Source organism: Oryzias latipes, chromosome 17 (genome assembly GCF_053564925.1).
Source record: "Oryzias latipes strain Hd-rR chromosome 17, Olatipes_Hd-rR_3.1".
NCBI classification, from domain to species: Eukaryota; Metazoa; Chordata; class Actinopteri; order Beloniformes; family Adrianichthyidae; genus Oryzias; species Oryzias latipes.
This window is the reverse complement of record NC_136253.1, coordinates 31,517,652-31,539,802: the sequence shown is the minus strand read 5'-3', so window position 1 is coordinate 31,539,802 and position 22,151 is coordinate 31,517,652. Positions and strand designations below refer to the sequence as shown.

General features: G+C 38.8%; 1 protein-coding gene across 20 annotated transcripts in view; it reads left to right on the top strand.

The window, feature by feature from the left end:
- Positions 1-11,600: 11,600 nt before the first annotated feature.
- The window catches only part of adgrl2b.1 (adhesion G protein-coupled receptor L2b, tandem duplicate 1), a 102,909-nt gene continuing 92,358 nt past the window's right edge, over positions 11,601-22,151 (top strand). For 17 of the 20 annotated variants that reach the window (XM_023965755.2, XM_078934006.1, XM_078934004.1 and 14 more), the window contains exon 1: positions 11,601-12,252. The gene's annotated coding sequence lies outside the window, so the exon portion shown is untranslated. Of the gene's footprint in view, positions 12,253-14,802; positions 14,938-22,151 lie in introns of those variants that run through there. The other 3 variants (XM_078934010.1, XM_078934007.1, XM_078934003.1) reach the window with 3 other exon arrangements.

Here is a 22,151-nt window from a genome sequence, read left to right as displayed (position 1 = left end):
AATCTAGTAACAAGGAGTTCCACACAAGCATTCAGAAGTGGAAAATAAGCTAAAAAAGTTAACTGTCAGAAAGAAAGACTTTATATTGAATGTTATACACTCCATTAAGTATTTTTTGCTAGTTCTAAGCTAATTGTTTTTATATATTTTTTATTGTTTTTATCTATGTAATTGTAGAATATTTCAATTAAAGTGACAAAAACTAATGTAATCAGTGGAAATGACTTATTTTAGAACAAAATGAGAATCTTAGTAAAGAATGGCCAATCTTACTAAATCCTCATAAAATCTAAAACCGTCACTTATTCTTAGGGCATACCGGGAAATCAATTGACCGGAAAAATTTTTTTGGGTCCAAAATAAAGACAATTAATGCAAGTCTCACTAGTCAACATTTATTGAATATTCAAATAACATCCTTATAATAAAAAAATACGGTGTAATTTGACTTTTATTTGTCTTAAATCATGTTTTTCTATTGTCAAGAGTTTGAAGCAAAAGGATTTTGACTTATTTTAATAATGATTTCCTTTTTTCTAGATCCTATAGCTCTTGATGAGACAAAATGTTCTTGGCGGTGCTGAATTTAAGAAAAGCTGGAAAAAAATGTAGAGCAAAGAGAAAACAACTTAAAACCAATGTTTTGAATGTCTAAAAACAAGGTTTTACATCTTTGCAAGGATCAAACAGTTTGCAGAGTAGTTTTATGGTTTACAAGCCTGTTTCCGGATTATTTTTTAAAACAATTTGTGTGAATTCTGTTTTCAGTTGACCATATCCCACGGTGGACACATCACAAAACACTGATTCATCATGTCATACTGTGCTGTGATCCCCTTTTTTTAGTCGTTCATAAGATGCTTTTATCTGAAGAAACTTGGTTTCTTCCTCTTTCCTCTGGCTTCCACCCAGACCCCATCCACCCTAAACTTTTATGAAAAAGTAATGTGGTTTCTGTTAGTTTACAAGTTTCAATTCCCCCTTGATCAAAAACTACTCTGACAGGAACCGCTCTTAGAATTTTTTCCTCCCTTTTTCTAAGAACCTCACTTTATCAAACAAGGCTGAGCTGCTGCCAATAAGACTGACTGCATATTTCCAAATGACTCTTTGATGTTTTTCATTTGCACCAACAGATTCAGCAGATTCTTTGTACGAAACTGTCTTGTGATGCTGCAATTCCTTTAGCTCCATTTTCATCCCGAGCCCTCCAACTTCAAGAGCAAAGTTAGCTAATATTTCTTCAGAGTGTGTGATAGAAAAAGACACAAATGCAGGTTCACAGGCATCGACTTGCTTCAAAACCAAAAGCATTTGCAGTGAAACAGGAAGACTAAACACAACACACAGCTCTGCTAATTTGCAGACATGACACTTAAGATTTGGCACAGGATGACCCAAATCAGAGGGTTTATGTGTTTGCGCCTGAGCTACTGGGAGACTCATGGCTGCTAAGAGAGTGTGCAGCAGAGGGAGAACAAAGGTGAGGCATGATGGGAAGAACTCAAAGCAGATGTGATGTAAGCAAGGACAGCGGGCTGCATTAACAACCATGCATGATGAGGTAATTTCTCTAAACACAAGACAGGAAGTAAAACAAAAAGATGAGAAAAAAAACCAAATATGATCAAATAAATTTTCTTTAGATTTTAGGAAGCATGGGGGGTTTTTTTTTACGAACAAATGCTGATAGATTCCTGATTAATGTGCTCTTGCTGTAATTTCACTAGGCTTCTTTCACAGACAGCCACAAACTCCAGAGCAAGCTGGAGAGGAGAACAAAACTGCAGGGATGATTAGCATGCACGCTCACTCGCTGTGAAATCTCTGGATATTTCCAGCCTCTGTTCACACACTGTCAGATGTTCCCTTTTTTTCCCCCTTTTCTTGAATGATAGCTAGTTTTGTTGTCTGGAGGAAATTGACACGGTGTGCTCGTCAGGATATTGTATTGACATTTTCAGAAAATGCAGAAATTTTACCGCTGCGTCCTTGCTTGTCAAAGCTGAAGGAAGATGTGCAGATTTCCAGATTGAAAGTTCAATTTTGTTTATCATGAAGCTATTTTTGAAGGACATGCATGTGGGCTGATTTTGATTGGCTGCCCTTGAACATCCACTTAGATGAAAATCGTGTTTTTAACATGCTCTTGAGGCATTTTCTGATAATGGAGGACATAGATTAAGAAGATTAATTACTGAGTTTTACTTTATTGAAATCGCTGAAAATCCAGAGCAGATGAAAAACTACAGTGAGGTAGGTGATGAAGTCAGTGATAACTCTCTGTTCAGCTCCATTCTGATGCCTCCACTTGCAGACAAATGGATCCATAAATGTTTTTTTTTTCTCATCTGAGGTGGCATGTGGCTTACAACTGTATGGCTGGATAGCTCTAATATTGCTCGCTATTATTGTTGCAGCGGTAATGTTAGGTTGGGGGTGTGAGGGGCTGTAAGCTAGCAGAAGAGCATGTAAACGGATGGATTTTGGGAAATGGAGGTGGGCTCACTCTGCACCAACAATTTCCACAACCCAGAGGTGAATTTCTAATGAGCTACTTTCACTCTGCAGAAACGATGTCCTAGAAAACTGAACTGATTTTTTTATTTGGGCTAAAAACAGCATAATTATAATTAAAAGGCCACTGGGAACGCTTTGAAAATAGTTCAAAAGATTATTGGAGTGGGACTTTTAAGAAATATCTGTAAAATCTATTAAATGTTATGCCTTAATTGTGAGATAAACAGCTTGATTACCTATCCAATATTTTAAATTGGGGAGTTATTTTGACTAACATGCTAAACTCACACATTTTTCATGTCTATGACCCCTTTTTTGATGATTTTCACATCAAGTGAAATTACATTAAATAAAAAAAATACTTCAATAACCTTAGTAATAAGGAATTTCCTGCAGGAAGAAATAGAAACCGTCTTCTTGCTCCGTACAAGAGCTTAACAAATCCCATAGAAATCCTCAGGAACTCAAATCCTTTGATTTTTTTCTCTTTTTTTCAATAAATGGTTTTTCCCTTTAAGGTTTTTCGAGTGCCTTTGAATGTGTGGCTTTTGATCTTAATGAGTAAAACCATCTAATAATGACTCAAGAAATATTTACCACAACTTTTCCAGCTCTGTTATTTACCGCATAGTTGTTTGTTCAAACGCCCCACATTATTAGATGAGGTCCCCCTCCACCCCCCACCCCCATTATGTGAGTGGCACATTTGGAGCGAGAACACACAACAGATGAGTGGAACAATATCAAAGACAACACTTAGAGGTGGAGGATCTTGAATGGCTGAGATTGAGTGTCTTTGTGGCAAAACAGCTTAAAGTTAAATAAAAAAAAAAGCTATTATCACTCCCATAATCCATTGCAGTTTCACCAGAGTGGATTCAGAAGAGGGTCTGTCTTTAATGCATGTACTCGCTCATAAAAAACAAAAAAATACAATCAGTAAAGAAGTGAATTTGTTTGTAAATGCACAAAAAAGGTTGAATATTTAAATACAGGATGCATGGTGGAGGAGTACCCCCATAGTGGCTGACTCTCTTGCCTCACAGAGAAGGTTAGAAACCCATGTGGGTCATTTCTGTGAGTTTGCATATTCTCCTGGTGTGTGGGGGTTTTGTCCATGCACTCCACAGTCAATATCTCACCAAGTGTTGGATCGGATTAGATTAGATTAGATTAGATTAGATTAGATTAGATTAGATTAGATTAGATTAGATTAGATTAGATTAGATTAGATTAGATTAGATTAGATTAGATTAGATTAGATTCGATTCGATTAGATTCGATCAGGTTAGATTAGATTACATTATATTAGATTATATTAGATTAGTTCAGATTAGATTAGATTAGATCAGGTTATATTAGATTAGATTAGATTAGATTAGATTAGATTAGATTAGATTAGATTAGATTAGATTAGATTAGATTAGATTAGATTAGATTAGATAATTGTAAGCAATAAAATAAAAAAATTACACAGACATGCCAAACTCATTTCAGAAATGAAGTAATGCCTATTACTGAAAAATCTAAAGTTTCATTTTAGTCATACTATAAGATGATTGCAGTCTAGAAAAAAGGAGTTAGACTGTTTTATACCTTAAAATAGGATATTGTAGAGAGAAAAGTGTACAAATATAAAACCTTTAAAACATTTTGAGCAAAAACGTTTGTTTTAAAATGTCACATTTACAATTACCAGAGCAATAAATATGAGTGTTTATAGTTAATTTCAAGATGTAATCTTTACGTAAAATAGCAGGACACCCAGACTTAAATCAAGAAATCTTACCAAGATACATTCTGCTAGTTCCATTGGGAGTCTTTTTCACCTCTAACAATAAATATAACTTTATTCTACATTTTTAAACTTGTTAAAATCTTTTAAAGATTAACTTATGTCTCTAAATTGTCCTTTAGGTGTGAATACAGTTGTCCGTCTTTTTGCAGCTTTGGTGGACAGGCGGACTGTCCAGGATGTACTCTGCCTTTTCCCTTCAGTAACTGGAGAGGCTCCACCCACACCAGGAAATAAGCTGGTAATTAAAACGGACACTGGCATCATTTTAATCATCCATCCATCTTAAGAATCTGCTGAATCCTTCTTGAGGTCACAGGGTTGATGGTGCCAACCCAGCACCTGGATGAAGGTTGGATGCACTCTGAGCAGGTCGCCAGTCTGTTGCAGGACCACACACTCACACCCAGAGGCAATTTAGAGATATCAATTAACCTATAAAGCATGTTTTTGGAACCATGAGTCCCTGGAGAAAATCCATATGCACAAGGAGAACATTTAAGCTTCACACATAAAGGTCCAAGTCAGGATGTATAGCAGGGCCTTCCACTGTGAGATGAGAGCGCTAACAGCCCCATTTTAATATTATTATTATTAATAAGTGTCATTTCAGAGAATAAACAAATTAAAAAAAAGTCTGAAGATGGAAAATACCTTTTTACCCAAATTTTAGTAAAACCTCATTAACAATCAAACACTGGAAACTGCAGGAGCTGCAAGAAAGAATGGAACAGAGATGACCTGGAAGCTTTCTATCAGACATTACTTCATATACAAACATGTATCAGCAGTTCAGTCTGCAAGCAGTCAATGATGTCCAGCACAGCAAATCACAAAAGCTACAATGGAGGGGGAAAGGCTTTGCATTCATAATAAAACAGGATGTGTGCTGCTATGAATCAAGCCTCTATATAAAAAAAGCAGAAAACTGCATGCAAATGTAAAATATCCTCATAGTGATTCAAATGGTGGTTTCCAGAACTCCTAAACAATAAATGAAACCATTTATTTTCTAAATTTAAGGCAGATTTTTATTTTGACATTAATTATATTAGTAACATCCTTCACTGAATTTCAACAAACAGTTAACACCGAGCAAATTTGTTGGGAAAAATGTTTTCCTGATTGGAAAATGTCACCGTGATGCTTATTGCAGCCTTACATTTAGCTGAATTTGTGTGGAAAGCAGTTTCCTAGCAACCACAAGCAATCACAGGTGATGTCACGTGTTTATGGACAGGAGTTATTCATCCTGTCGTTAATTAAAACGTATGAAGGAGACATAAGTTACGGCAGCAAGTGAGGGGAATGAAAAAAAGAAAAAAAGAAGCCGTGTGCTCCTTGAGGGCTTTGATGACATCGAGGTAGCTTTAAATGATGGCCCCTAAAGGTGTATTTTACAGCGTCCGGTCTGTTTTCAGGAAAAACTTATTTGCCCTCTCGAGATGAGTCAGCACCTTATCTGCGGCGTGCTTTTGGTCCTTTTGTGATATTGCTCTGGGTTTTAACTGCACCCTGAATTTAGACGAGAATGACAGGCCACGGTGGGAAAAAAGCTAAGCAAAGCATTTTCTGACAACTTCATCAGCCTTCACAAAATAAAAAGAGGAAGAGAAAACAGAGACAAGGGCGGGTTGTGTGTATTTACATATATAGTGTGTTGACCACAATGAATAAAACACAAGCAAGACAGGCTCTCCTGGGTCAGTTCAAATGAAATAGAGAGTTTACACTTCCAGCATTAAGCCATACATAAACATTGTTTCTCTAAATAAGAAAATGTGCCAGAGGATCAGCATCATTACATCTGTTTTTCTTTGACTCTATCTTTTTTTATTAGGAAAAACTATGCTTTAAAAATTCATGCAACTCTGCTTTCAGCCTCTCACTTTCCACCTGGTTAATTTAACCCAAATTCACGTTTTACACGTGACCGGTGGGCGGTGTGTTTTCCTTTTTTTTTTTTTTATTTATTTTTTTTATTGAAGCCACATGTAACAGAGACCACTGACCCGGCTATGTTTTTTGGCTGTTGTGTAGAAGATAAGTGACATTTAGAATATTAATACTTGGCGATCAAGTGTTTGCCCTTAGACTGTCTTTTCTTGGGTAAATACACCTCTTGCTTGAATTTTCACCACTGAGGCGGCTCTTTTATTACAATTCTGCAAAACAGAGTCTAAAAATAGGAAGGAGTGTTTGGGAAGAGTGAAATCTCCTACTAACTATATAATATCATGTTCAAAAGAAAGCTGCATGTGGTTGAACTTTAGAAACTAGAGGGAAATGTTATCATAAACCAGCGGCGCAGATCTTTTTTCCTTCCAGCACATCGATTGTTGAGAAAATGACAACACAAACTTCACTTGATATCTAGAGGGAAAATGACAGAGCTCAGGCAGGATATCAAAAAAAAATAAAATTAAAATAAAGCAGCAGCTGTGCTGAGGCGCCTCCACCTGTACGAAGGACACAGCTAAGGTGGGGCCTGCAGTGCTGCTCTGCTCAGGCCCATCAGGGGTCTAATGGTTTTAATGATGGTGTGATTGTGGTTGGTGTATAAATCAAACATTATGATGAAAAAACATTTATTGTTTTGGTCCTTATGGCCCAAGGCCAGCACAGTCAACAAATCCTGTCTGAATAGCTGGAGATTTTGTGCTCACAAAAATGTTGTTCTTGCATTTGTCATTAAAAACATATATTTGTTAGCAAATGACAATTTAATGCAAATCTTTTTTCCTCTTGTGCTGAAATCTTAGGGGGCTTTCAGCTCTGAAGTGGTTCCATGACAAGAGCCTGAACTTGGATCTGGGTTGGAGGTTTTTTGGGTTGCTTATGTGCAGCAGTCTAAAGTCAGAATCCACATTCCTTTTTCTGGTGTTATGAATTCAATAAAAAAAACAAGGAAACAACATTTTCTGCAGAATTCTGACTTCAATAAGTTATGAATTGCAATTAAGACAATAGCACACGTGTTTTGTTTTGATTATTGATCATCACTCTTCATATTTTCAGATTTTTAATACCTGGTATTAATGTCAAATTAAACCAATTCTTGGGTGGGGTGGGAGGTGGGGCTTTCAGCTTTATGGTGTAATTCACAGTGAAAACCTGAACTTTGGTCTGGTTTAGGGTTTTTGGGTTTCTCACAACTCCGTTCTGCAGTCTCAAGTCTAAATCCACATTTCTATGGGGTAAGGTAGGTACTGCAAAAGGTGCGCATGTTCACTTCACCATCAAAGAACTTAGTTTCCGCATTGGAAAATTTACAGTGTTAAAATACACGTCGCAGTGCTGACTAGGATAGCTTATACTTTGATTTCGATTCGGAACAAGGTACATTGGACTTAGCAGACTTTCTCATGACTATGGATCGATTTCACAGCTTCCTGAAAGCTACAAGCTGAATTAGGTCCCCAAATCCATATCCTAAACATTGAGGAAACTTGATGAAATGAGCGACGTTCGTCGTTGCAGACCCGAATCTCACACGTCACATCGTGACGAACAATGTTAATGAGCGGGATAAGGCGTGGTCACAGGCTCAAGCCCTCAATACAGAATAATAAACTGCACTCGGCAGACATAAAGCACGTAATAAAATAAATTGAACGATCAAAATTTGTGGAATAACTTCGATAATGTTCTGTGATAAATAGATGGTGTTTAGTGCACAGATAGGGAAGATGTGGTATAGAAAAAAAACCTTTATATATCTACCTGTGATTACCAGGTTTTCCCATTGTTTTCTAGCCGCACAAGAACGGCCATCAGCAAGATTTAAAATATCAATGACTTGCTTAATGTTAGGTCTATTGGGCTGTTTTATTTATTTCTGTGTTCGGAATTGGAAGCTCTATCATTTGTCACCATTTAAGGTCATCTCTGGACCTTAGAAAATTGTGGCTTCATTTTAGTTTAATAAATAAACTTGAATACGTGCCTAAATTTCAGCCATCGCTCCTGTGAACCTGTGACGTGTTTTTGACAGTTGGTTACCGAGACAAATTTCTTATTCAAAATAAATGTATCAAAACAGACGTGTCAAACATAAAACTAAATGTTATATTTATATTTTTGCAGTCCGTCTTTATAACTATATTTCTTATTGACAGTTATCTCACCCCATTTCCTTCTCCTTCATTCTCTTTCTCTCTTTGTTCTTTTTTTAATTAAATCTAAAAAGGAAACAAACTTTTCCTGCATAATTTTGATTTAAATACATTTTGAATTTCACTTAGAACACATCAGCACACATACTTGTTTATTTATTTGCTTAAAAATTGACAAATACATCTTATGATACCAAATTATTCATCATTGCTGAGTTTTCAATTTCAAAACCAAAACTTTCATGAAAAAGGCTGTTTTGGCACATTTTGCACTTTGTGCTGATATCTCTTTCAGTTTAAAAATGTACCTTAATGCTACAAAACCCTATTCACCTCATTTGCAGGCGCCTGATAGTTATGGATAATTACTACCAATATTTGTATTTGTATTCATTATCATTATTATTATTATTTGTAATAATGATAAGATGGTTATTTCTAGTGTGGGTTTCATGATGGTTACTGCTATTGACTTTTCTAGTACTGTATCAAGAATATAATGAATGCATAGTTCTATATGTCTCGAGCCTTTCCTATCTATCTATGTGAATATTTAATAATGTATCCCTAAATATGTATAGTTAGCAGAATGCATGATGGTTAGTTCAAGCTTGAGGATGGAATTCACTCTTGTTGTCCTCACATGACACACACACACACACAAACACTTTTCCTTTTTATTTATTTATCTATTTATTTTAACCTCCTGTTTTTGTGTATTGATAGTTGTCTTTGTTTGTCAGATCTGTTTTTCCAGTGTATTGTCGTTTGTTTGTTGTTGTTTATTTTCTGTGGTCTCACTTAACTAAAAATTAATAATAAAAAAAAAAGTACCTTAATGACGAGTAACCTAAACTCAATTATGGTTTTGAGTTTTTTAAATACATTTCAATTTTGAAGTAAACCTAAAAACCTAAAACCCTCAAAATTTTCACCATAACTCTGACTTACATGAATTATGAATTACAATTATAACACATGAGCTCAGATATTTGTTTTCCTTATTTTTACTTTTATTTCAAATTTCAAAAACCACTATTCTGATCATTATTCTGTTCTCCTGTCTAAAGTCAGAATTCAAATTTCCTTCTTCTGGTTAATCCAAGACTTTTTAGATTTTGCACATTTTTTACTTCAATTTGACTCAATTTCAAAAGCAAATCTTTCAATATGAAAAAGGCTTTTAGCACATCTTTGCTTGGCCTGTAAAATTCCCTCTGAACACAAAACTATTCATTTGTTTTCTTGTTGATTTCTTTTCTCCCTTTTTTGTTTGCATGGAAAGAGAAAAGATTAGAAGCAGAGTGGTTTGGTTTTAACAGGCTGAGTGGGATTATAGAGGACTGCCTCAAAGAACTAGCATCCAGGAGAGACAATTTATTTCCTGTCCAAACCAGTAGTTTCCAGACTTTGTTGTGTTTTACATTTTATTTCTTTATACTCACTGCCCACTTTTGCTTGTTTTTTTTTAGTTTGGTTTTGGCTTTTAGTCATTTAAAACTTTGGTCTGGTTTGAATAAATCACAGCTTTCAGCAAAATAAACTCGTTTCTGTTTTACGCAGAAGTCTTGTGAGGCAAAAAAACAAGAACAACAAATAACTGTTTAGAACAGAAATGGTTGTTTCATGTAAAAATTCACTTTTTACCAACTGCATGTATGGCGTCTTGTGTGTTCATGGGAAATTAAAAGACATACCAGTGGGTTTGCATGATTTAGCCCTTTAACCACAAATGTTTAAAGTCTGATTAACATCAAAGCTGACCAATTAGCAAAAGAGTTGCGTTTTAGAGAGTTGGACAAACCGAAGACAACCAGCTTTTCCAAGCAACCACTGGCTTTAATTCAGTTGTTTACAGTATAAAATCAGCAAGACTGGAAAAGCACACAACACAGGCCACTCTTCTTGATCTCATCTGCATGAGGGAATGCTGCACAAATGTTTTTAGAGACACACTTTCTCTGCTAAAGTCTTTGATATAAATATATACATATATTTTTGCAGTAAACAACAACAAAACTCTTGCAGCTCTGCAGGATTCTTGATTTTTATAAAAATATTTATGACTATGTTTGTCATATTTTATCCATCAGTACAGCGTACTGATAAATAAATTCAAACACATTCTGTGAATTTATTTTACATTTTCACCCCAAATGGATCCTTTTTGCACCTTCGGATTTAAAGGTTACATATTTTTTTATTCTCATATAGAAGCCTTGATTTGTACAATATGATACAAAAAAATGCAACTTTTGTTGTATAAACCTGATCCAAGTTTCAAAAGAACTTTGTGAGATCCAAAATGCTGTTTTGGATTTTTTGGTGTTGACAGGAATGAATGAAGTCACTGAAATGACATGATTTCATCGCATGAACATATGGATGAAAGCTGAATGTTTGCTCAACATCTGCTCTGAGGCGACGCTGGAACATCACTGTCAGTGTACCAGCAGTTTAGGTGCCATTTTTGTTCACCGTTAGATGTGTTTCTCTCAGAAATTGGGGTTAAGTGAAGAGCTTTGAAGTCTAAACGCAATTTCAGTCACTTTACATAGCAAATACCCACAGATCGGCCATGCAGCCAGATGTGCTGCAAGTTACTGTTCCCAGCAGTTTTTTTTTTAGAGGAAATTGTTGCTGAACATAGTAGAAGTTTTTAAAAGATCCCTTTTAAAACTTACTTATTTTTTCCAAAGTTTTTTTTATCTTGTTGTTGATTTATTTTATCTATTATTGTCACGTTGCTGTTTCTTTCCAGGCCTAAAATGATTTGGTCAGTTTGAAAAGTGTTTCTTCAGCCTCGTTATTTTTATGCTGATGTGCTGTTTTGATTCCTACTGATCATCCAGGTGAAAGCCTCTGCCCACACTCCTGGAATTTTAATGGGGTTAAAATTAGTATTTTATTTACATGAACTGCTTTGAGTTGCGGGGATTTTTGTTAATTAATAGCCTTGCACTTTTTGTTGCCTCCCCTGATTAAACAAGGGGAAAAGCTGATTAAAAATAGCACTTTGTGGATTGTTTACATCACCTGGAGAAAACGCAGCCTGTTTGGGCTGTAACACCTGCGTCACATCTGAAGCAGCAGCATTAGCTGCCTAATTAATGAGAATCCGGTCCGTTCCGCGGCTGCGCTCCGCTCCGCGCCAGCTTTTGCGCGGCGCCATGCACAGCCAGCTGCTGCAGAGCAGGGGACCGGTGCGCCGCCGCTCCTCGCCTTGTTTGCTTCCAGTCCGGCTGTCTGCGCGGCGTGTGGATGAAACGCGGAGGGAGGAACCGGGAGCGCACCCTCAGACGGACTAAAAAAAAAGTCACGCACTCCCCCTTCCATCAGAGACACAGACCGTCGGAGACTTTCGGAGAGAGCCGGCGCGCTCGAGTCGGAGTTGCCAGACTGAGGCGCATCTCGTCTCCTTGAAGTGCTCCCTTTTCATGCAGGCTGTCCATAGCGCTCCCGTCGGAAGGAGTCTGTCTGTGTGCACGCACAGCACAGGAGGCGGAGGAGGAGGAGGAGAAGAAGGAGGGGAAGTAACGATCGTTACTTTTGAACAGATCCTTTCTGCCATGGAGCTACCCGCCTGGTCCCGGACGCTTGTGGAAGCGCAGATACCTGCCTCGTGGATCCGCAACATCTGTCCACAGTGAGGACGGTCGAGAATGCAGCAGAGCCCCGGACGGCTTTCTCTGGTTTCTGGCGGCTCCTTTTCTAAAACTGAGAAGAGGTTTTGGTGGGGGGGCCTCCCGGTGCGCAACTAAATCGGATCCCACTCCACGCCACGCCGGGATCGGTGTTTTTTTTTTTTTTTGGCACAGCACTGTAAGTAGCCTTCAGGAGCGCATGTTTTGAGTCTTTCAGTGGAGATGCTGGGTTATTGCTCGTCCAATCAATACCATTTATTTACACTCCCAAGATGGAATAAGGCAAATGTCACGAAACGGGCCCACGGGCTCCTCCAGCAGTTGGAAACTGATGAGATCAATACACAGCCCGTGGAGAATGAAATTATTTGTGGGGGCTGCATCATCACCAACAATTCAACTTATATTAAGTTGTTTGGCTCCTATGTAATTAAATGTAAAAAGGACGCAGGGTTTTTCCTAATTTAATGGGAACAATTTTTTTTAAGGACACAGTTTTAATTCATCAAATCAGTAACTAAATTTAAAATTAAGGGTTTAAAATAGATTGAAGGGGGAGTTTAAAGAAACAGGGCTGTTAACAGGAGGGGGCACACACAGACATCCAGTCCGGGACACCATGGAGCTCAGCAGTTGGATGCTTACTGTCTCCATTTACTTCTCCATTTTGCTGCTGTAAAATAAGATCATTTCACAGGGCATGCATAATTCACAGACCTGAGCCAGCCATGTGTGATGATGGGACACACACACGCACGCATGTACACACACACTTACACTTAGTTTTTAAGGGCTGGAGGAACCATATTTCAGTCTTCCGTGAGCCTTTTAAAGATAGCAGACCTCGGTAAGAAATCAGTGGAGAGCACGACTGCTGGACTTTAGTGTCAAGATAAATAAAATTTACACATAACACAAAATGTCTGTCCAAAATCAGGAAAGTGGGGAGTGTTAGACACAATTTGAGGAGGTGAAATCCTCCCCTGGTGGGAAAAATATTAGATTTATTAGACTCCAAAAATTCTGGATTACTTTAGAGTTTTTGCTGTTTTTGTTCGCCAACTAATTTTTATTTGTTTCGTAAAAAGTGAATGGACCCCTTTTAAAACTACACAGAGTGAAAAAAACGCATGACGCCAAACATATTCAGTCATATTGTGCTGAATAAGTTTCTGATTGAGGTGCCGGCCATTTTGGGAGCCCAAGCTAAAAGTCTTGGGTTGAAAAGTATCCTCTTCTGCTGACAGGATTCTTTCCTGCCCAATAAGAGATGCCCTATCTTCTAAGAATTTTTGAAACAGTTGGAATTTAAAATGGACAGGGTGGGGTTGGTGGGGACAAATGGTTGCCCCCCTTCCTAAACCAACAACTCCTCCACCCTCGACTCCCATCTCTCACCCATCCAGACATGCTGGTTTGGTGCATTTGTCTTTCTGGGAGGAAGTGCCATCTCATCTCACATTGCGCAAATGGTTTCAGTGCACACTAGTGTGAATTCTAGCAGCTTTTTGTAACTGCCAATTTCCATATCAAAGTGTCTGCATTTCAATAGGGAGAACTTGAGCTACCAGCCCCCTACCCCCCCCCCCCCATTTCCTCCAAGCGGGGCATTGCGGCGGCTTCTGCTGCTCCTGGTTTTGGTGTCGCTGGTGGTGGAGGAGGAGGTTCCTGACAGGATTTCTGGACACGCCGCTCGGTTCTGTGCGTGTGCAAGGACCAAGTGTTTGTGTTGGAAGCAGATTAGGTTTGGGATTTTTTTGTTTGGCCATAATTAAACACTAAAAGCTACACATTTGGTGGTGGTGGTGGTGGTGGTGGGGGGGGGGGGGATTCTAGACTGAGGCAATGTTAAAAACATTTTCTCCGTCAAAAACATTTTCCTCAGCACGAGCAGAAAATGTCATCAAAGGTTGAATGGAAAAGAAAGGGATTATTGTGAAAAAAAAAAGATTAATAAGTTGCAGAAAATCTGTTTCTGCGTTTCCTAATTTTTGCCACAGCAGTCTGCAGTTTAGATGCTCAAAAATGAATTTGTTCTCAAGTGCCTTCTTGAAAACTGAATGGTTTAATTTGACACTGATTGAGTGAAGATGTAAAGACATGGAGCATTCAGGCTTTGTGCGACACTGAGCGCCTATTGGTGTCTGATTGTTTTCCTGTCTCAGAGATAATATTTGTTTCCAATTTTGTGCAGCTGTTGTTTGTTGGAGTAAGAGTGCAGAAAGACTGTTTATTTTGATAGATTCCTATTTTCTTTGCCCTCATTTTGCAGAATTTATCACATTTGGTCAAATTCAAAGGATCAAATTAACAAATAAATGATATGTCGCCAAAGATTGAGGAGAGGACGTGTTCCTGCCACCGTACGTGATCCTCCTTTAAAAATAGGATCAGAATGGGTTACAACAGAGGGAAATGTTATTACACGGAGATGGTAAATACTATTAAAGGTGCTGGAGGGGCCCCTTTATGGTCGTGGGTTCTGGGCGCTAATGCGAGCCAACTGCTCCCCAACAGGCCGGAGAAGGGGAGCTCGCTCTTTCCTCTCCTTCCTTTGTTTGGCCAAAATAACATCACAAAACCCCGGAGAGAGCGGTAGGAGCGGGAGGGCTCTTTCCAGTTTGAAGCACAAAGAGCAGGAAGGTGGAGAAAGGAAAAAAAGAAAAAGAAAGAGCAAGACGTCACCTGCCATCTTCTATCAAGGCAGGTCTGACTGCTGTCTCGTCCAATTTCTTCAACTCACTCGTGGTGGAAAGTTGGACAAACAAATGGACAGAGAGAGGGGGGGCTACAGGAAGGGATGAGTAATCATCGATGGCTCTGGAATCGGATTGATTTTACATGAGAGACACTGGATGCGATGGTAGGGGATTTTTTTTTTTGTGTGTAATTCTCTCCTTCTGTTAGAGGCTTCCTCTGTTTCTCAGCTCTAACAAAGCCCAGAGAACAAGCTGCCCGCATTGTGTATGTGTAGGAGGATAAGGCAGGAGGAACTGGGGTAAGTTTGTCGAGTCGAGAAAAAAGTAAAGGTGGAGTGGAAACCATGCTGCGGCGCTGAGCTTCAGCCCGGTCGTTCAAATTACTAAAAAGCTGCTGAGGAGGAGAGGTACAAGCATTCTGCTCGGTGGAGGCTGCTGTCAGAGAAGTAATTGGCATCAGTGCTCTCTGTAAGATGGATTTTCTCCTGCTTGCTGCATGGTCTGGAGTCCAGAGAAGCAGCTGCATCTGAAAGGTGCACACAAAACCTGACATTTGACTTTATTTACTTGTTTGTCTGTTTCTTGAAAGAAACGACTCATTTCTCGTTGCTTAGACAACAAATAAAAAAAAAACAAAAGGAGGTTTTTTATTTTTAAACCAGTGGTCTCCAACCCCTGAGTCACGGATTGGTACCAGTATGAAGAAACCATGAACTACATTTTTTTCGTCTTGTTTTTAATTAGATTCTCAAGGAAGTTGAATTTATTTGGAAAACTGCTAGATTCTCCACCACATCCTACTCATTCTAGACACGTGTGAAGTCGCTCCATCACGTGTTTCAAACACACTCTTTTAAAGCAACTTTGTCAACCGCTAAGTCTATAACACCACCAAACTAGCAAAGTTAACAAAAAAATGATCATATTTGGAGAGATTTATTTATTTATTTTTTTCAAAAAAAAAGCCACAGAGGAAACGAAAGAAGAGCTTTTGAACTTGAAACAAAATAAACTGCATTTAACAGACATAAAACAAGGGTCTTTACTCCAAATGTGATTTAATGTGTAATGTTGTTTTTTTGAATTGTTTTGTTTTTATCCGTTGCACCTTAAAAGTCAGACGAGGCTGAAGTTGGCGTCTGATTTTTCAATTTTTTATTTTATTATCCCCCTTTGACTGTTATGGATTAAAGGAACACATCTGTGTCACATTTTATGGATTCCTACTCAAAATCTAGTGATAAAAAGTTTTAAATCAGCTGCAGGTATTTTACAGAGGATGAAGATGAACTTTACCTTAAAAATTTCAGGTAAAATGAAAACCAAAAGAAAGGGCCAGTTTGTGAAAATATTGTCTTGACATTACACTGACATTACAATGCTGTAAAGGAAGCCACACTTTGCCTATTTACAGTGTTTTAAGTTAGACAAGTGGAACGAACGATTGTGTGCTGTAAGGCAGTTAACCCAGTTAACAGATGCTTGTTCCTTTTTGTCAAGAAACCACTTTTGAGGGAGAAAAATTCCCCCTCTTAGCACAACCTCCTGCGTCTAAGATGACGGTTAACTTTCCCCCACTGGTTTAAAAATGGATGTTTAATGATCAACAGAGGCTCTCAGCTCAGGCTCCAGCAGCCACACTGGCTCTATGTGTGCACTCGGATAGGAAAGCTGCCCCCTCAGTGTCGTGGGCTGCTCCACTAGAAAAAAAAAAAGGCTAGTTCTTGAGTGATGGATCATCAGAGGTCCCTTTGGGATGTGTGTTAACCCTTTGGAGTGTGTGGATCTCTCCCAGTCGGGGAGCCGTCGGCCGTGTGTGATGGATGTGTCCCGGGTGTTTAGGCTCCATATATCAGAAGATTAGCGCTGACCTGTGGGCTGTCTGGGCCGCCCTCAAAGCTTCTTGTCCAACGTTGGCTTATATTAGCATATAGGACACTGCCTTGTCTCAGGGGATGCAGAAGATAGTGTTCTTTATTCGCCTCATCATAGCACAGGTCACAGGAAGTGTATAGAGTAGAGACTAGAGGTTTTCTGTTGGCATTAGCTGCGTCTGACAAGTCATCTGTCTTCAGACTTTCCTCCATCTTTAAAACACTAAATAGCACTATGCAATTAATTTAAAAACTGATGCTTTACTGCGGTTCCTCAGTTACGGTCGCCTCGAATCATATAAATATGTAAAAGTGGTCACTTGGTCTGAGTGTAACCTTGTTATTTCTCAATGAATTGAAAATAAAGGAACTGGCACAGGCCTGCACTCATCTTTTATCGTCTAAATGAGTAATCTGCAGGGCTGTTGCACGTGATGGACAGCCTCGCTTTTTCTATTAAGTGCTTCCATGTGAACGACACAGACACATTTTGCCACTTGCAAAACAGCTTTAAAGGTTGAATTAAACACTACATTGAGGCCCCCTTCACTCACCCTAGTTTTCTGCAGAGTCTTTCCAATAATCATAAAACCCTTCTGCGTTTAGCACTCTCATGCAACACTTAAATGTCACCTCCCACGGCATCTGGTTCTTGTTGTGTCTTTATGTATAGAGAGAATGCTTCAAATGCCAGTTTTGCAGAGCTGTTGTGTGCATTAAGAAGATGCAGAAAAAAAACACACAAGAACACCTGTAATCTGCAGGCTATTGGGCTGCCATTCCTAATAGCCATTTGATGTCTATTTGTTGTCAGTCGGTACCTTGTGATGAAGCCAATCTATTTTCAAGGTGAGGAGATGTTGTAAAAGCCCTTGAATGTTCCCTGGGCTTTGACTGGCAGGCGTTGTCACAGAGGATAAGGAGGAAGAGGAGTCGCAGTACAAAAAGAATCTATTACCCAGGATGGAGCGTGCTTTCACTGTGTGTCAGTAAAGTCAGCCATCTTGCTCGCTCTTGATGTCTGGGATAGTCTCTTGTCGGTGCTACAAGGGAGCAGCCTTCAGGTTTCATTTTGGTAGTTGCCATAAGTAATATTATTGATGTTTTATACTTTAGCGTAATACTATGATGAATCGTCCTGCAGAAACTGAAACGGTGAAGCGTTCATCAGTGTCAGTGTATAATCTGTTTAGTGATCACTGGCAGCATTAAACCAAAGAAAAGTGTTGCAACATAAATGGCACTCTGGCAGAGACGAATAAAAAAAAGGGAAAAGTAAAAAAGCCAACATAGAAGTGGAAACTCAGCTGGGCCTTTTCTTGCAGAGTTGTGCTGATTTCCGCCACTTCAAAGGCATCTTTAGTGTGGCGAAAAAGGGAGTGCGTGCTCTGTGTGTTGCAGAGAGAGAAGGAACCTTGTTGTTGATCAGCCAACCAAATCAGATCTTGATATTTGAAGAGTGCAGTTGTGATTGCTAATCACTCCACTGCTGAGTTTTAATTAGGAGACTCATAAGCATTCTGTCATTCTTCCATAGAGCATAGTCAAGCATCAGATCACAAAAAAAAATAATTTGATGCCTTAGTAGCTGTGGCTGCAGTAATGAACTGAGTTTTTTTTTTTTATTGTATAGATGAATGAGTGTTTTATTCTGCGCTGATTAAAAACAGCAACATATCTGGGTTTCATGTGGCCGCTTGTGCTTTAACCTAAAACATTTCTTGACCTTGTTGCAGGATGAAGCAGAATTGGTTTAAACCACACAGTCATGCGTAGACGCTGCTGTTTTATGGGCTCGTTGCCCCCCCTTCTTTTTGTTTCTTGCGGATATCACTCGGGATCTGACTGATCTTATTTTCAATGGGTCGGTTTCTGTCCTCAGACCTTTGTTAGGACATTTTAATTACAGCAGAGCTGGGAGTAATTGATCTTGGTTTAGAGAGATTTTATTGTCAGTGAGAATGAGCCTGGGCGCTAATACAGCCGAGCAAACGTCTGCACCTCCGGCCACGCAGACGGCGTGCAGAAACAAAGAGCAGGCCGTCTTTTACCTCAAAGAGGTGTCTGTCTTTTTTATCGGTAACCAGTCACTGCAGGCTCCACTTTCATATATCTGTTTCCAGCATTGCTGCTACCTGTAGTGTTCTCTTACGAAGCACTTTCTTCATGGTTCCATGTTGTCACCCACAATCTTTAAAATTTTATAAGGCTGTTAGATAATGCTTCCCGATGAAGGTGAATTATTGATGGTCTTGTTCCTATGAGTGGGACAGGGCAGGCTTTTAACTCTCTGAGCTGCATGGTCTCTCATCCAGTAACTAGGGGACACCACACAAACACCCAAAGGAATGATGTACTGGAGGAGGAAACAAACGGAGGCAGGAGGCTGAAAATAAAATAAAAAGACGCATGCATCCTTTACGCCGCTTTTGGGCTAAGCCACAGCACAAGGAAAACTTGGCAGCAGGGAGAAGCTTTGCACCAATAAAAGCCTTTTCTGTGTTTTTCGAGCACTGAGAGGTTAGGTGTGCTGGCTTAGACGCAGAGCAGTCTGGCTTGGCTTTTTCCTCATTGTGTAAAAACACGTGTTCAGCTTTGCTGCAATTATTAACCCTGGGTTTTAAAGAGTTCGCAGGCAAGTAAACCTTGTGGTCATTCTGTGGCTACTAGAATTTGTTGATCGCCTCTCAATCGCCTCTGAGTTGTGGGCAAAGCGATTGATGAGACCACCCATAAATGAGAGTTTTCTGTTTACATGCCCTCCTGCCAGCTAACAAACCTTTACAACTCCAACCTATCATTCCCTGTGCAAAAATGGCGAGCAATATTTGAGCTATCCAGCTGTACACTTACCCAGTGTATTTTCAACGACACAAATACAATCTTTTTTTCAAACAGCATTTTTTTTGTCTGCTTGGATTCATCATTTGAATTAAGAATTACTCAGAAATGCTTATATGTATCCGCCATCATCAGAAAAATGCCCCCAAAACATGTTTAAACAAATCCAACAGTAGGACCAGACTCTGCTGGGCAACCATTTTTTTAATGTTCCTAGTATTTTAGAGGTTAAAACCAAGTTAGGAATGAATCATATTTATTGTCAGCCGATGCATTGGTAAGGAAACAACCATTAGCCCTTCAAGCAACAATTAATAGACCGAATGAGGCAGAACATTCACAGCCCATTAGGTTTTAGATGACTGCTCTTTAAAGTGAAGCACATGTGTCCTTTCAAAATTTTCAAGTGGATTTAGGTGGTTGCATAAACACTTTGTGCTTAGCTAAATCCCAGGCAGCATATACAGAACTTTTTCAAGATTTCTTGGCAGAATTTAAAAAAAAATAGCTCAAATATATTATAGGAAAGTAAAATCTGAATTTCTTTGACCTGATTCTGTGTAAGTTGCTGTAGACGGGGATCAGTCATCTGAATTGCAGTTTGTTTCACATGAGCTCAGTTTTGGTAAAACCAGTCCTTAATCTGTAATTCAGCTCTCCCTCACCCTGACAGCTGTCCTGTGTCTTATTGCGTGTGCTCTCATCATTGTTCAAATCCACTCCCTCTGCACTCTCATGGCCCTTCTGTTTGCATTACAATAGAACAAGCAGAGCAAACCCTTGGAAATATTGGTAGATGGCTTCAATTAGCAGGCAGAAATTCAGCTTGTAAAGCTTTAGGCTGACTACCTTTTTTAAACCAAAAAAATGTCTCAAAAAACTCAATTTTCCTTTTTCTATTACTTGACTGGATGTAAAATGCAATGTCATGCAGGTCTTATATTTAAAATTATTCAAAGTTAAAAAAACAAAACTTCAAAAGATCCACATTTCTGTGAGATATGTACTCTTAAATAACAACCCTGACTCTGTCTCTACAAGTCATGGGAAGCTTGAAAAAGCAATTATGCAAGACAAAACAGGAAAATCAAGTGCACCAGTTCCTTTTTCCCAGTAGAAAAGCTGTAGATCGATGCTTTCTATTGAAACCAAGACACAAGCTGCGAGCGGGATGACAAACAAATAGAAACCAATGTTGGAAAAAAAAGACTAATTTCAAAACAGGCGGGAAACCCATCAAAGCCTACAGAATGTATATTAAGACCAAGGCTAATTTCCAAAGCAATTCAGCACAAACACCTGGACAGAAGGCATGAAAAGTTGTATTTTAAACTATAGGTCAAATACTATACATTTCTAAAAATAAAAAAGAATGTTCCAAAGTTGCAGAATAATTTAGATTTAAAACTTTTTTATGAAAACTGCTCAAAGTTGGATAACTACAATAGGGTTAAGAACTAATCAAGATAAAACTAAGTCTAATTATTTGTCAAATGCTATGGTTGCATCTATAAATGTGCATGCATGAGCTACATTTGGTGTGAATGCAAAGAAGATGCCATAAATTCTGAAAAATCACAAAATGAAAAAAAAAAAAAACTGACAATGTAAAAGAGTCTTATTCCAGCTCCCAAACCACAAAAAAAGAATCTGCTAAGAACCGTCCCACCATCAAACACCAGACAAATTTAGTGAGTAGCTAATAATGCAGCACTTAGCAGATTAAGAGGCAGATATTTCCCTCAGGAGTTTTGGAGTCTGCAGTCGAGCTAAAAGTGAGTGGATATTGGCCAGAAATGGGTCTCCAAATGAGTGATAATTCCGTGTGGATCTGCAGAATGCGTAATTAGGTATTTGTTTGCAAAAACTTTATGAAAACACAAGGCCATAATGTATCATTGTTGTGTTTACAGCATAGTCTGCAGGCTCTGATACTAACGTTAATAAAATAATAATCATAAAGATAATAACAGCAAGATTTTTGGACAGTGCTGTTTTACCATGGAAAAAAGGAGAGCTGAACAATTGTTTTTCTCCTTGAGGGAAAAAAAAAACTGCTTGCAAAAGCTAAAGTGGCTCATTTTCATGCTCTTTTCCTTTAATACGTTTTACTGTACAGCTGCACTGGATTAAGATTTTGTCAAATTGACAAGTAATCCTACCGCAGAGCAGATATTCATTTAGGATGAACTTCTTTGGCTGAGTTAAAGACCTTCACTCTGATGAAAAATGTGTTTTGGGTGTTTTCAACATGCTTGTGTGGCACTTTTCTGGTGACGAAGGAGACGTGCAAAGAAAATTAAATTAAAAATTGCATTTCTGAGTAGAGCGTGACGGTGTGGGATTTTTGATCACCGCGGTGATGAACCAGTAGGGGGGGCGGTGTCGCGGCTATCCCCCCCTTGCCAAAATCCCCGGTAGCCGCGTCGCAAATGAATACAATTACAACGCACTATTCTTTATTAACAAATAACAGTGACAACTAACTACTAACTATCTAACTATCTAACTAATGAACTAACTATATAGGTGTTGTAGAATGACTGTGTGTATGTGTGAGCGCGCTGCGTGTGTAGGAGGAAGGAGGGCACACAAGTGTGTTGGGGGTGCGTGTTGATTCTTCTGCAGCGGACTTCTCTCGAGCTGCACGCTAGTTTCACCTG